The sequence below is a fragment of the Amblyomma americanum genome, chromosome 1 (assembly GCF_052857255.1).
Source record: "Amblyomma americanum isolate KBUSLIRL-KWMA chromosome 1, ASM5285725v1, whole genome shotgun sequence".
Lineage (NCBI taxonomy): Eukaryota > Metazoa > Arthropoda > Arachnida > Ixodida > Ixodidae > Amblyomma > Amblyomma americanum.
In genome coordinates, this window is record NC_135497.1 from 198,708,522 (window position 1) to 198,722,902 (window position 14,381).

Genomic DNA, 14,381 nt, shown 5'->3' on the forward strand with positions numbered 1-14,381 from the left:
GGCTGCTGGGGTGGGTCGTGGTTCTCCTGCTGTGGTTCGCCAAGTGGTTTTGCTGATTCAGGCGAACAACTTTTCGGAACTGTAGGTGGTGGAACTGGTTGGGGACAAGGTACCAGCCGACTCCGATTCCATGTGCGGCCATCATTGAGCTTGTAGGTATCTTGACCACATTGGTCCACAATGGTGAATGGACTCGAGTAGGTCAGAGCGCCCTTAGGCACGTGACCAGGCAACTTGACTCTCACCGGTTGACCTGTTGTTAATGGAGAGTACTTTGCAGCTCGTCGACGGTCAGTGTAAGTCTTACTTGCTTGTTGCCTTTGTGCTACTCTGCTGTGGATGGACTTCATCGCTGCCTGCGGATCTTGAAAAAACTCTTTACCTGGCGCTCCTACAAGATCAAGTTTTGTTCTGGGATGACGGCCGTGAAGAAGGACGGAAGGCTTCACTCCTGTGGTCGCATGCGGTGTGAAACGGTAGACTCCCAGGTATTCGGTGATAGCTTCCTTCAAAGGCCGATGTTCTTGTGCGCAGACTTGAACGTACTCTTTGAGTACTCGATTAAACCTCTCTACCTGCCCGTTAGCTTGCGGATGATAGACTGCCGAATACGTATGAGCGATGCCACGTTCTTTGAGGAAACTGTCAAACTCCAAGGCTGTAAACTGAGCACCATGATCACTCACAATCTCGTCTGGATATCCTTCCCTGCTGAAGATGCTTCGCAGAAAGGAGATGACTGTTGCAGTTGTCACCCTTGCTGAGAAACAAACCTCAGGCCACTTGCTGTAGTAATCGATGGCTGTAATGGCAAAACGGCAATCTGCCGGCACTTCGGAAAAAGGGCCCACAATATCGATGCCTAGCTTCTGCCATGGTGCAGATGGGAATGCAACTGGCTGCAGAGGTGGTGTCACGGGTTTTGCAGACTTGTCAACAGATTGGCATACCGCGCAGGATGCAATGAATTGTTCTACTTGCTTGCACATAGCAGGCCACCAGTATTGCTCACGTAGTCGCTGCTTTGTCCTCGTTATTCCCGGATGAGACTCGTGGGCTGCGTCAAGAAGCCGTGCTACGAGGGACGAAGGTACTACAAATTTGTCACCACGAAGCAGGAGGTCTCCAACGACTGAGAGCTCAGTTTGCACCCGGTAGAACGGAACTGCTTCGGCAGGCAACATCTTCACTGCGGGCCATGCCGATGTCACCCACTTTATAACCTGCTGCAGCAACGGGTCCTGCATCGTTTCAATGACAAACTCTTCATGAGTAATGCATGTTGAGACAACACAAACAGTCTCTTCTTCCTCTTCCTCCACACGACCTGGAAGGGGCATCCTTGAAAGAGCATCAGCAACAGTATTCTTGTCACCCTTGTGAAATTCAATCGTGAAGTTGTATGCCAACAGCCTGGCGTGCCACCTCGCAATCCGGAACGGTCGGCGACCTACTCCCTTTGTACTAAGGAGTGTGACCAGAGCCTGGTGATCGGTGCGTAATATGAATGAACGACCCCAAAGGTACACTCCAATATTCGCATGCCCACAAGCAAGCAAGGGCTTCCAATTCCCCTACAGAATACTTCTGTTCCTGTGAAGTAAGCCTGCGAGAAGCAAAAGCAATCGTCACCAGTTCATCATTCCTTGTCTGTTGCAACACTGCTCCCAAGCCAATGGATGAGGCATCCGTAGTGACAATAATGTCACCCGCAGGATCAAATAGCTGTAAACATCTTGTGGCCAGGGAACATTTCAGTTGCTCGAAACAAGCTTGTCTTGCAGGGTTCCATGTGAATGTGGCATTCTTACGTAGCAACTCTCGAAGAGGCTCGACAACCACCGCATAGTCAGGTATAAATTTGGCGTAGTAGCCTACCATGCCCAAGAATGAGCGCAGAGTACCGACATTTGTTGGGGCTGGCACAGCCTTGATGGCGTCAATGTTACTTTGTAAAGGGCGTATTCCCTTGTGACTGATCCTGTGACCAAGGAAGTCGACTTCTTGCACATTAAAAATGCATTTGTCATTCAACTTCAATCCAGCCTTTGCAATCAAGTGCAAAACTTGTTTCAAATTCTTGAAGTGCTCTTCACGTGTGCTTCCGTACACAATGACATCATCTATGTAGCACAAAGTGTTTTTGCAGTTCTGCAAAATAGTGGCCATCATTTTCTGAAACGCAGACGGTGCTGATGCAAGACCGAAACAGACGCGCTTGAATCTGTACAGTCCACTATCGGTTATGAAGGTAGTCAGTTCCCTGCTTTCAGGGCTTAGCAGAACTTGGTGATATGCAGCTGCTAAATCAATCTTTGAAAAGTAATTTGCGCCATGAAGTTTGTGCAATATTTCTTCCGTGTGCGGCAGTGGAAATTTGTCAACGACAATCGCTTTGTTTGGTTCGCGCAGATCGACACAAATTCTTATCTTGCCGTTTTTCTTTGCTACTACTACGATTGGAGACACCCATTCAGACGTGTCAATCTTTTCTATGACATCTTCTTGCTCAAGGCGCTGCAGCTCTTCGCGTACTCGGTCTCGCATTGAAAATGGCAAACGCCGCAACTTAGCAACAACAGGCGTGATTCCTTCTCTTATCTTGACCTTATGGACAAAATTTGTTGCAAGCCCTAACTTGCCATCAAACAAGTGCGGAAACTGGCAAAACAGTTCACGGTCAAGGCCTTCTGGCGCTTGCGTAATATGGGTGCATTGCAATGACGTACCGTTGATTTGCAGACGCAGCGTTTCGACAGCGTCGATGCCGAGAATGTCAGTACCGTCCTTGACGACGTAGAAGAGAATGTCGGCCTGCCGATCCTGGAAGATGACTGGCGCCGTGAAACACCCCTCGATGGTTATTCTGCGGCGAGAAAAATCGTAGAGTGACGCTGATGTTGGCTGCAAAGGGAAGCGTTTCAACCTTGAATACGTGGCGTTCGACAGAATGGAGACAGCAGAACCCGTGTCTACGAGGAAACGTATAGGAACATCTTGTACGAAGACTTCTGTGTGTATCCCTCCTTTGCACTGCCGGTCGAGAAGCAACACGTTGAGATCGCCGGATGCACTGCAGGTGTCGACTTCTCGGACAGCAAGGGCCCTTTCGTCAGGCATGCCGCTTCTACAGACACGCTGAAAATGTCCTCGTTTGCCACATTTGCTGCAAGTTTTACCCCGCGCCTTGCATGTCTTGGAATCTGCAAGATGCCCTGAAGACCCGCAACGGAAACAGGACTTCGGCTGCTGCGAACGCGGTAACTGCGTTTCTGAGCGGCATGGCATCCGATGTTTTTCGACCTTTTGAACGCTCGCAGCCGATGACTGCAGCTCAAGTGAGTATTTCGTGGCTTCTTCGATACTGTTTGCAATAGCCAGTGCGCGTTCAAGAGTGAGCGAAGTGCCTTCAAGCAGTAAGCGTTCCCGAAGAACAGGGTTGCACGTTTTCGCTACAAGTTGGTCACGAATAAAATCGTCAGCCTGCTTACCGAAGTCGCAACTTAATGCCAGCTCACGCAACGCCGTGACGAACGCTGTTGCAGTCTCCCCGGGCAGTTGGGTGCGTTGTCCGAACCGATGCCGCTCCACGACGACGTTCGTTTTAGAAGTGAAGTAAGCGTCCAACGTAGCCACCGCTGCATCGTACTCGTCGCTCGTACCGCTTCCTTCCTTTCCTTCTGTAGGCGGCGTCGACGATTTCTCCTCCGGCAACGCGTAGTACAAGCGTTGGCCTTCCACACCCAAACAGTGTAGCAGCAAAGCTTTACGGCGCGCAGGTGGGTGAGCGTCGCTCCCGGACGCCAGGAGATAGTTCTTGAAAAGGCGGTGCCACTGCGTCCAAGGAATGGCGGGCTTCCCGGGCGTCGGCAGGAACTCGGGCGGTTGATGCAGGCTCATTGCTTCCGCGTTCGGTTACTTCACCACTCGTCGCCAACTGTTGTATCCCGTACCGTTGGGGAACTGCCCGGTCCGACTGCCCGGAGCAGCCGGAGCACCACCACGTCAAGCACCCGCCACGTACATACTTCGACCAACTCCCTTTTATTCCAGTTCAATGATGAATATATATACAGATGTGCGAGTCAGCTGACCAGATAGGGCGCATGCCTAGCGCCACCTAGTTTATACAAACATAACTACAGAATACAATACCACAAACTTATAGCTGTGATGTCTGCATACGAGCTGTTCCACTATTATACTTTTGACCGCTCTGTAACAGTGGGAAACGGACCGCAAAGCTCTTCGTGGACTGCAGAAAAAGGACCTAAAAGAAATGTCACTCAGTCTGCAAAAGCTTTTGTTCCGGCTTCATTGCTACGGTACTAAACTTTTGTATGTACCAGGCAAGGTCCTGACGGAAACTGATGCACTCTCACAGTCCCCAAACCCTGAATCAAAGATGGAAACTGCAGACAGGTATCCAGGGTTGTTGGTGTGAAGTCTTGATCAAGCATCACCTACCAAGCTCAAGCAGATTCAAGAAGCAACAAATCGGTATCCAGCCTTGCAGCAACTAAACAAGTACATTGATCAGGGATGGCCAGATCGCCTTTCTGATGTTCATCCTGTGGCAAGACCATACTTTCACGTCAGGAGTGATCTGTACATCCCTGACATCTTCATTTGGTATGGCCAACGCCTTGTTATTCCAGAAGTTCACCGAGCTGATGACAAAGTGCACCATGCACATTGTGGTATTGTGGCTTGTAACGGATTGGCAAGTGAGAGTGTTTATTGGTACACACTCAACACGGACATTTATAGCGTTGTCTAAAGCTGTGACACTTTCTAATTCAGTCAAAAGGCAAAATATTGGCAACCATTACTTGACACAGAGCGGCCAGAGCGATCATGACAAAAGTTAGTCGTCTATTTCATCGACTGTGAAGGCAGCAATTATATGCTTGTTGTTGAATACTTTTCAAAATATATGTTGAAGTGAAACGTATCGAAACCACAGCAGTAAACACAGTCATATTGGTCCGGAAGGAGATCTTTGCACGTTTTGGAATGCAAAATGCGCTCATCTCTGATCAGGGACAGCCGTTTGACTCAGAAGCGTTCAGATCATACCGGCAGGAATGGGACATTCCTCATGAACCATCATCGCCACTCTATACGAGGTGAAATCTGTGCTGATCAAGTCATACAGCGATAGCAAGGATATGTCTATGGTCCTCCTGAGCTACCGTGCTACCCCACGCACTGGAGCACACTCCCCTGCATAATTATTAAAGGGCAGGAAACTGAGAACGTTTGTACCGACCTTGCCCAAAGCCTAAAACCATTCTACTCCACTGAAGCTCATCAGAATCTTCTTAAACGCAGAGTGCGCAGCGCAAGTATGGAGTGAACTGCACTTGCACTCTTCCCACTCTTGAGAAGCATGAACCTGTTTGGGTGAAGCACAGGAATATTTCGCAAAAGGCAGTCGTCATTCAAGTTGGTCCCCAACCAACGCGCTACAAAGTCCTAACTACGAGTAGATCTTTGTGCGTAACACCGTTCACTCTAGGCCACGAGCTCAGCTGGCTTGCGATGCCACTTGTTCAACAAAAGACTACATTGTGGATGAATTTGCGCCAAACAAAAGTGCTGACGATGCTACAGCTCACAGCCGTCCTAAAGAATCAAGACATACTTCGGCCTATGTAGCATGCGCTGGAAGAAGCATCCGTCGACCGGCCAGGTACCTGGATGGAACCTCGCGCGGCGTTTTGTGTCTACCATGGCTATACTCATCACTTAAAAAGGAGTGTGTTATGCATCCTTACTAGCGCCTCCTTCACATCCTACTATTAAAATAAAAGATAGGCAAGTCGTGGCCGGCAGAGTCGTTCCTCGCAACGTGTGTCACTCATGGCTTCGTGCCAACGCATCTTTAGCGTAAACATCACGTAACAACCGCAAACAACATAACACCCACCTCTACAGCTCAGTCTGCGATCGCGTTTACGGCAGTATATATGTCTTTGTATACGTTTAGCACATAATTATTCTTTGTATTAAAAAGTGCTAATGCGAAAGCAGGGAAGAAAACATGAGGACACTGTCATTGCTTATTGCAACTCTCTTATGTCCTTACTTCTTAAGTTCTTATATGTATGGCTGTCGTGTATTGAATATTTATGTTGTTGATTGATTACTTGGCATTTAGTGTGCTTAGGCTTGCTCACTCCATAGCCTTTATCCGTCTTTTTTTCATTAACGCTGATATTTCGGACATGTTCACTGTGTTCTTTATATTGTGTAATGTGTATTTCCTGCTTTAGTTGGTGTTTTGTTGAGTCTTACTTCATTCATTGTAAGGACTTCTTCCACTTTGTGAAAATGAGCTGCCGGCGTTGTTGCCGGGGACGAACCTCTCTCTTCATGCCCTTTCTTATAATGAAATAAGGATCCATTTTACTATACCGCTCTTCTTGCAGTCTTAGACACGTGTCCTGCAGATGGTTGCTATGCGATGGAATTTGATGCCAATAAATAGTCCTTCAAAGTCGCGCATCTACTCCAGACTAACCGTCCACGCAAGACTCGGCCACCTCTCAGCACCGGGCCAAGATACTTGTAAGAATGCTGTGATCTAAAGAAGACTTCTTGGTTTTAAATCTGTTGGCGAAAAGGACCCTGGATGCGGTTGCTGAGAACATGAGAGCTATTGACTACATTCCGAAGAAAAAAAAGCATGCACCTTTGCGAGCTATATCAGTTCTATTGAATGTCAAAGATGTTTAGCCAGCTACAGGTCGCCTGCGTTTACGTTTGCTCTCATGTGTGGTTGTCATATGGGGGAATATGCGTTAGGACGTCATTTATCGTTTGGGTCAGCTAGGTAACTAGCCTTTGGTTTTTGCCAGTGTTACCTTTCCGGGCTGGCACAACAAAATTTATTTTCTGGTTATTATTGCCTTTCGATTTGCTAGCAGCGGAACTGCCATTTTATTTTTCGTTCCATTTTGTAAGCACTGTGTTGGCTTGGTACCTGAATTGTCTTCCGATCAGAACTTTCCAGTGTGCGAAATAATTTACCTATTAAAAGCTTGGCTTCTTTGACATGTATAAATAAAGAAATAAAGTTCTCTGCGCCTTTGTAAGTGATGCACCTTTGTCGGTTATGCGCCTTTGTCGTTTCTCCACCTATGTCGTTTGTGTCGTGTTGCAGTTCGCCTGTGTTCACTTGTGTGTTGTGTGTTCACTCTGTTCACTACAAGAAAAAAAATATCCTTCAAATAAATAATTCGGTAAATCAAGCATAATCAAGCAATAAAACATTACACTTTAATAGGTTAGTGACCAGGAACAAAGGTGCATCTCGCCATACAACACGCCACGTAGAGATGGAGGGCACGGACTTTCCTTCATACAAGACGTTTCCTCACGCTTCCACAGCGGCTGTCCGTTGCTTCGAGCGAACGACTTGCTGAACTCGTCCTTAAGCACAAATGAAAATCAAGGTAGCTCAAAAATGACTTTAAACCTCGAGGTTGGATTTTCATAGCGAGAAGCCAAGTGGGGTGGGCCTTAATACCCGGGGAAGCTTGAGCCTTGCAGGGTGTTGCCTCGAAATTTTTCAGCAATCTGTAAACATGTATACGTAAGTCACCTTAAGACAGCGTAATTTGCCAACGTCAGAAAATGATTAGCAAGAGCTATCTCGAACTGTACGCTTGTAATGACAATTATTCTGAAATGTGTGGAGTGCTTATAGGTCACCATTAGTCATGTTAACGCTGCACTGCACAATCCCTTTGAATGCACACAGGTGTGCTGTCACAAGATCGTAGGCTGACGTCAGGCCCAGGCTTTGGGAAGTAGTTATAACATTTTGCCGAAATGGTTTATGTACAGCACAATAAAATAAAATACAAAATACAATACACTACTATACGAAACAATACAATACATGTTTATTCTTTGAGATGTATAGGTATTAGCTGAGCTCGCGGAAGCGTCGATTGCTTGTAGGCGGGGCGCGTATTTCTTTTTTTCGGTACCGTTTTAGGCACCGTAGGTCGGGGTGGAGGACTGCGTCAAATAGACAGGCGCATTCTCCATAAATGCAGAGGTAGCACCTAAGAAAATATTAACAAAAACATCATTAAGAACAAAGAACTACGAGGGCTACATAATACGAAAACCATAGACATTGGTGAGAGTGGCATAAGTCACCACAAAAAAAAACAGATAAGTGCCGAATTGGAAGCACAGGAATGCCGACAAGAGTAAATACGCTTTTTCTTGCTTGAAAAGGAGTAGGAGAAACGATTATCGGCAAGCGAAACGAGTATTTAAAATTGCAATGAGCAGCTCGATAAACAATACCAAGGTCAAGGTGAGTATAGAAATGGCCACACGGATGCACTACATAGAAGGCAGTCACACAAGTCGTAATGCGCACGCAAAAGCAGGCTGGACGGCATCTGAAATCATGGCGGTATACACTGCCTGCCACATTGGGTACACAAGGTTGTGCAATAGAAGGAAAAACTGGGATGCATAAAATTCGAAGAACACATATTTTCCATCTGCGGAAGAACTTCACATAAAGCAGACCAGATAGGCGATTTATAAATGCCGGGGAACTGATAAGGATGCATCGCACCTGAATATACAATATACTGCACATATGTACACACTAACATCACATCACGCAACAAAGGATAAAAACGAGGCAATACGTCGAGACCATGGTCCGGATTTGCACTGTGTGAAATATTACCAGGTGAAGCATTTAGTACTAAATTTTTTTTTGAAATACCTGCCACGTGAAAAATATTTTGGTGAAAGAATTAGTGCCGGCGGTGACACAGCCATATTTAATTTTAAATTTGCTTACTTATTAGAATTCAGGCTCCGGATATTTGAAGGCACTTCGTTGAAATGAAATGAAATATAAAGGTTTCGGCATCTTTTGCCGTAGTTCGTGTATACTCTGGGAAAAGCGAAAGATGGCACCCTGCAGAGTGCTCTAAGTGTTGTCCAGCCAGCCTTCACTGGCGTTTGAAAACGTTAAGTGTGCATTGACCTGAGTTTGAGTGCTATGTGCATTAACATCTAAAGTGCATATACGCATATATATATATATATATATATATATATATATATATATATATATATATATATATATATATATATATATATATATATACCAAAAGTGATTCCTGGGAGCTGATTTGGTCAATATAATATAAAAAGGCTGGAGGACCAGCCTCGAAAAAGGCTGGTCCTCCAGCCGAAACGTCGTGAATTAAATCCTGTTATGTTTCTTCAATTTTTGGTGATTATATATATATATATATATATATATATATATATATATATATATATATATATATATATATATATATATATATATATATATATATATGGTATAGACAAGGTAAAGGGGTAAAGGCAATGAAGGCATCGTTTGACAAACTGATGAAGGGAGCCAACAGTCACCGAAACCAAGGTGCAAAGGGGAATGTTTTGATGTCCTTTTTTTAATGTGTTGTGCTGATCAGTGGCATAATAATACTTAAATTATTCTAGCTCTTAAAGAAGACTACTTATAAAGCCGCAGCAAAAACAACCATGCCGCAGGTGGGATCGGAACCCACGACCTCCGAATATCGCGTCCGGTGCTCTACCAACTGTGCTACGGTGACGGCTGTTTAATCTGCTGCTTTCGTGGGTATATATGTTTTTTGGGTGTAAGCGAACCTTGAGAGTGTTCACCAGCGCCACCCTCGCACATAGCGGTGGACGTAGCACGTCCTGTAATACCGCGGGTGTGACGTAGAACGTCATTTAACGGCGAGGGCGGAAACAGTGCGAGAACCCTCTTATGCTACCTATGGCATCAAGACTGCCAGAACCGAGACCCCCGTTAAGCTATTAGCAGACAAGGGAAATGAAATAAGGGGCTCGTTTGACAAACATACTAAGGAAGCCAACAGTGACCGAAACCAAGGTGCATAGGGGAAGGTTGCAAATTGTTTTTTTGGTTATTTGTAGTGCCAATCAGCTGGTGTTCTGCTACGTCCAACGCTATGGACGAGGGTGGCGCTGGTAATTTTCTTTTAACACCACCTGATTTTCACTACAAATAACAAAAACTAATTAGAAATATTCCCTTATGTACCTTGTTTTCCTTGGCTTCAGTCACTGTTGGCTTGCTTAATACGTTTGTCAAAGGAGCCCCTTATTTATTTCTCTTGTCTGCCATATATATATATATATATATATATATATATATATATATATATATATATATATATATATATATATATATATAAACAAGTCTTGGCTAACGGTCAGACTGGGTACCAGTCTTCTTCATAGTGAAGAAGTCTGGTCTCCGTTTGAAATGTCTATAATCCTTTAAACCTTTATGTCTTTAAAAGTGGGTCAGTCTATATATATATATATATATATATATATATATATATATATATATATATATATATATATATATATATATATATATATATATATATATATATATATATATATATATATATATATATATATATATATATATATATATTACTGCAATGAAAAGCAGGTAACAAAGCCTTCGTCAAAGCGCACTCACAAAAAGGTTGTATGTAACTTGACGAAAAAATTTGTTATAGCGAAACGTTGTAACAAATTTCGCTCTGTTTCTCTTGGTGAATTTTTTGTAGTATAGCAATCAGCAAGCAAGTAGCGTCGATTAATGCGTTCAAATTCATTCTCGCATTTCTTCTGTTTTTTTGTGGTGCTGACTCTGAAGAAAGCATAACTGGAGCGGTTCAGCCTTTGTGGAAGAAACGAGCATTATACAATTTTCCAACGGGTTCGAATCCTTGTATTCATAGAAACTTATGCGTGTCTCGAAAGTAGGCACATTTATCGATGCTTCGCGCGAACTCCAAATAGCACGCGCAAGTCAACACACAGAGACCATACACAGCACGCCCAATCATGATATCGCATTTAAACAGAACAAGCTTCTGTACGTAGACCACAGCCAGAACTATGGCAGGTTACTCCCATTCCAGCTAGCCCGCCTGTCAGTGTGTAAACTGAGTTATTTACTATGCTTCGATTGCGTAGGTACTCATTAGGTTTAATGGGATTCTTTCTCGATTGTAATTGATTGATTGATTGATTGATTGAACACTTTGTGGGCCCATATTTATGGCCTCATGGGTTTAACGCGTCTGTTTATGGTGTGTTCACTTCAGCGCACGCATTTACTCGTCATGGCGCACATTAGCACGTGCGCCATGACGAGAGACACCAGATGGTATTTCGCTGTCATAACACCATCTTATTATAATTTTTAACAATTCACACTCGTGGACTGGGGTGCCATTTGCATCGCGCTTTGGTGAGAAAAGTGACGTAATTTAGGAAAGTACCATGTTATGGCGATTCAAAAGAGCCGCATAAAAATAGTGCCTGATACTGATACACAATAGTATCTTTAAATATACCGCAAACTCAAATTGGTGTAGCGATCTTCAATGCCTTTATTTAGGTAATCCATTGTGAACTGAACCGAGGAAAGCTCAATTCATTTCGGAGGTGAAAATACACACGGATGCACAAAGGCTGCTGTGGACGAAAGAAAGGTATCTAAAAAAAAAACGAAGCTTTAGGTGAACAAGGGAACAGGGGCAGTGAAATGGCTTACGCTGTGCCACAGCGGGAGGCAAAAGTTGCATCTTTATGTTGCATTAAACAATTTCTTTCAAAACTCATCCGCCCGCCTTGAATTTGGAGCTCTCAGTATCTAATCTTTCTGCATATTACTGCGCTGCGAAGGCTCCGTCAGGTACAATTCCAAACAAAATGCGAATCAGATCGTGAGACTAATGACATCACGATTATTTTTTTGCAGCAAACATTAATCGTTAAAAATAAAGTTTACTTCATTAGCGTTATAGTAGTGACGATGATCCCATGAACGATGTTCGCGAGAAACAAGCATGACTGCATTTCGGCATATAAAGGCAGATTCTTACAACGTGTATTAAAGTACCGCTTTCGGCCTATTGCGGCTGCTTAACCTGACAAAAATGCCTAACGGTGGGTTCTCGTAGGGAGAGAGATCATTCAGTGACCACGGTGACTAATTGACCCTGTCTGATCATTTAATTAATCGGCAGAGCAGCTTTTATACCTTATAATTGGCCACCTTTAAAGTTACAGTGTTTGACTAGTAACGTTTTCTTCCACCTGTAGTAACAATTTTCTTCACACAAGGTCACTGAACTATTTTAACAGCTACCAATGGCTGCCATGATCGAAACAGGTGCGTTTAATTGAACCCGCTACGGGCGCTTTTTGTTAAACCAGCCGCCATTTTCCTGCTCATGGCAGGCACAAGTTCACTCAGACCTCTCCCTTGTTTTCCTCACCTCTTCCCACGCTCATTGGACAGAAAGCCCCGAGTAAAAGGTCCGCATGATATTGCTTGCGCCTACTAATTAGGAAGATTACACGGGTGCACAGTCGTCTCTAGGAGCGGCTTTGTGCGCTTTTCTCTATTAATTGGGGCTTGTCGGTTGGAAAGCAAGCGCATCAACCTCCAGGGGGCGCCCACACGCTTGCGATGCCGCGAGCTGCGTCGAAAGCGCGGGGCTCAAGCAGCCCGCGCGCATGCAAAAGAAGCTCTGCCGCCGCTTTTTGTTGTGCGCTGTTCCCGATAGCTGCTTTGACCTGTTTGAAAGTTTTTCTCCTAGGTGATTGCGCTCATCCTTGCTCACCGGTGCCAGAAAGAAAACAAGCTCGCAGCAAGAGTAGCTACGTGCGCCTCGCCGAGGACAAAAATAGCGTCACGAGTTTGGCGTGTTCAAAGCGCACGGTTAATCGAACGCAAAGGAGCATATAATTACCCCGATAATGGCCGATGTTGCGCGTTCGCACGCATGAGACGCATGCGAAAGGAGACTCGCGCTTTCCGCGTGTTCTAATCGATTTTTTTTTCCTTTTCATGGTGAGTTTTCCGGACGCTGATAACGAGTTTGTCCGTTGGACGGCTCAGATCAAGCTGGACCCAAAGAACACGGGGGCTGCTACGCAGGATGCCACGAGTTCTGCGCTCGCCCGAGTTTCACCCTAGCTTGTGCGACGGCAGTCAGGGAACGAAGATGGCGCGGAACGTGCGAAAGCAACAGACAATAAAATGCCGAGGTAAAACCAGGCATTGCCAACACAAGCGCACGCTGCGCGTGCCGCTTCCACATTTCAAACACGGCCGACTGCGCAATGCAACCGCCAGCGCCGCTGAATGTTATCAACGCAATATGACGAATCAGACTACCGTGGCTTTTCTCCTACCAATCTGGAAACTGGCCGGAAGCCGTTTGCCGCACTTTTTTCGGGCGCGTCAAGGGCGTCTACACTCTTTCGGGCGTTATGTCTATGCGCACTCGAATGCGAAACGTGCATACGCGGTGCGTTCTTGTGCCAACCGCTTCCGTTGTTTCGAATACGTTGAAGGATAACACACACTATTATGAACATTTTATTGGATGCATTAGGTGTTTTTAGTTTTATTGCAATTAAGCATTGATCAAGAGCCAAGCATGAGGCAACTAGAAAAAGTCTAACATTTTCTGCCACGAGTGGCGACAGTCAGCCGACAGTTGGCAGGCGGCCACGATACACTAGATATAGAGTGGTCTAGTGCGGCGGCCGAACGTACCGAACCTGCACGCCGCTTTTGCGAACAACTAGTTTCAGGGCGCTGTAGTCTCTCCAGCGACAGTAGCCAAGCAGGCACGAAAGGCTTGCAAGCGCTGCAGTGGTGTGAACAAACTTAGCTGTTTAACGACATTCATTCATTTATTAACTATACCTGTTGTGTGTCACGCCTCTGCGCTGCACCGCGGGTGACAAGTGCGTGCTGCCCAGCGGCACAACGCAACCGTTGTCATCGAACACAGAATGAAAGCAATGAAGGTGCTGCCATAAGCAGTATTTGAATGCGTTGCACACTTCAAGGCGCTTGTGAATTGCTTCTGTTGCGGCTAACAACAATCGTCGATGGATATCGTAGAGACACCGCCGCAGTTGCATTCTGTCGGGTGGGGGATCTTGTGTGCAATAGTGAAATCGGACTTCGAACGGAGGAAGGTGTTGCGTCTTTTTAATGCGCAGTGTTTGTGAGTTATAAAAAATGGAAACTGGCGTTGCACTTGGTATAAGAAGCGAGCAGTTGTGGACACTGGATTCACGTGACTGCGACACTGGTGGTCAGATTCATTACCGATTAGAGGACAACTACGCCAACCTGATAGCTCTAATGCTATGCTGTTGGAGAATGGCGCGCGATCCATGGCATCCTTCGCCATCGTCGTCCTCCCCGGCTTGCAAGCGGCTATAGTGACTTGCCGACAGCT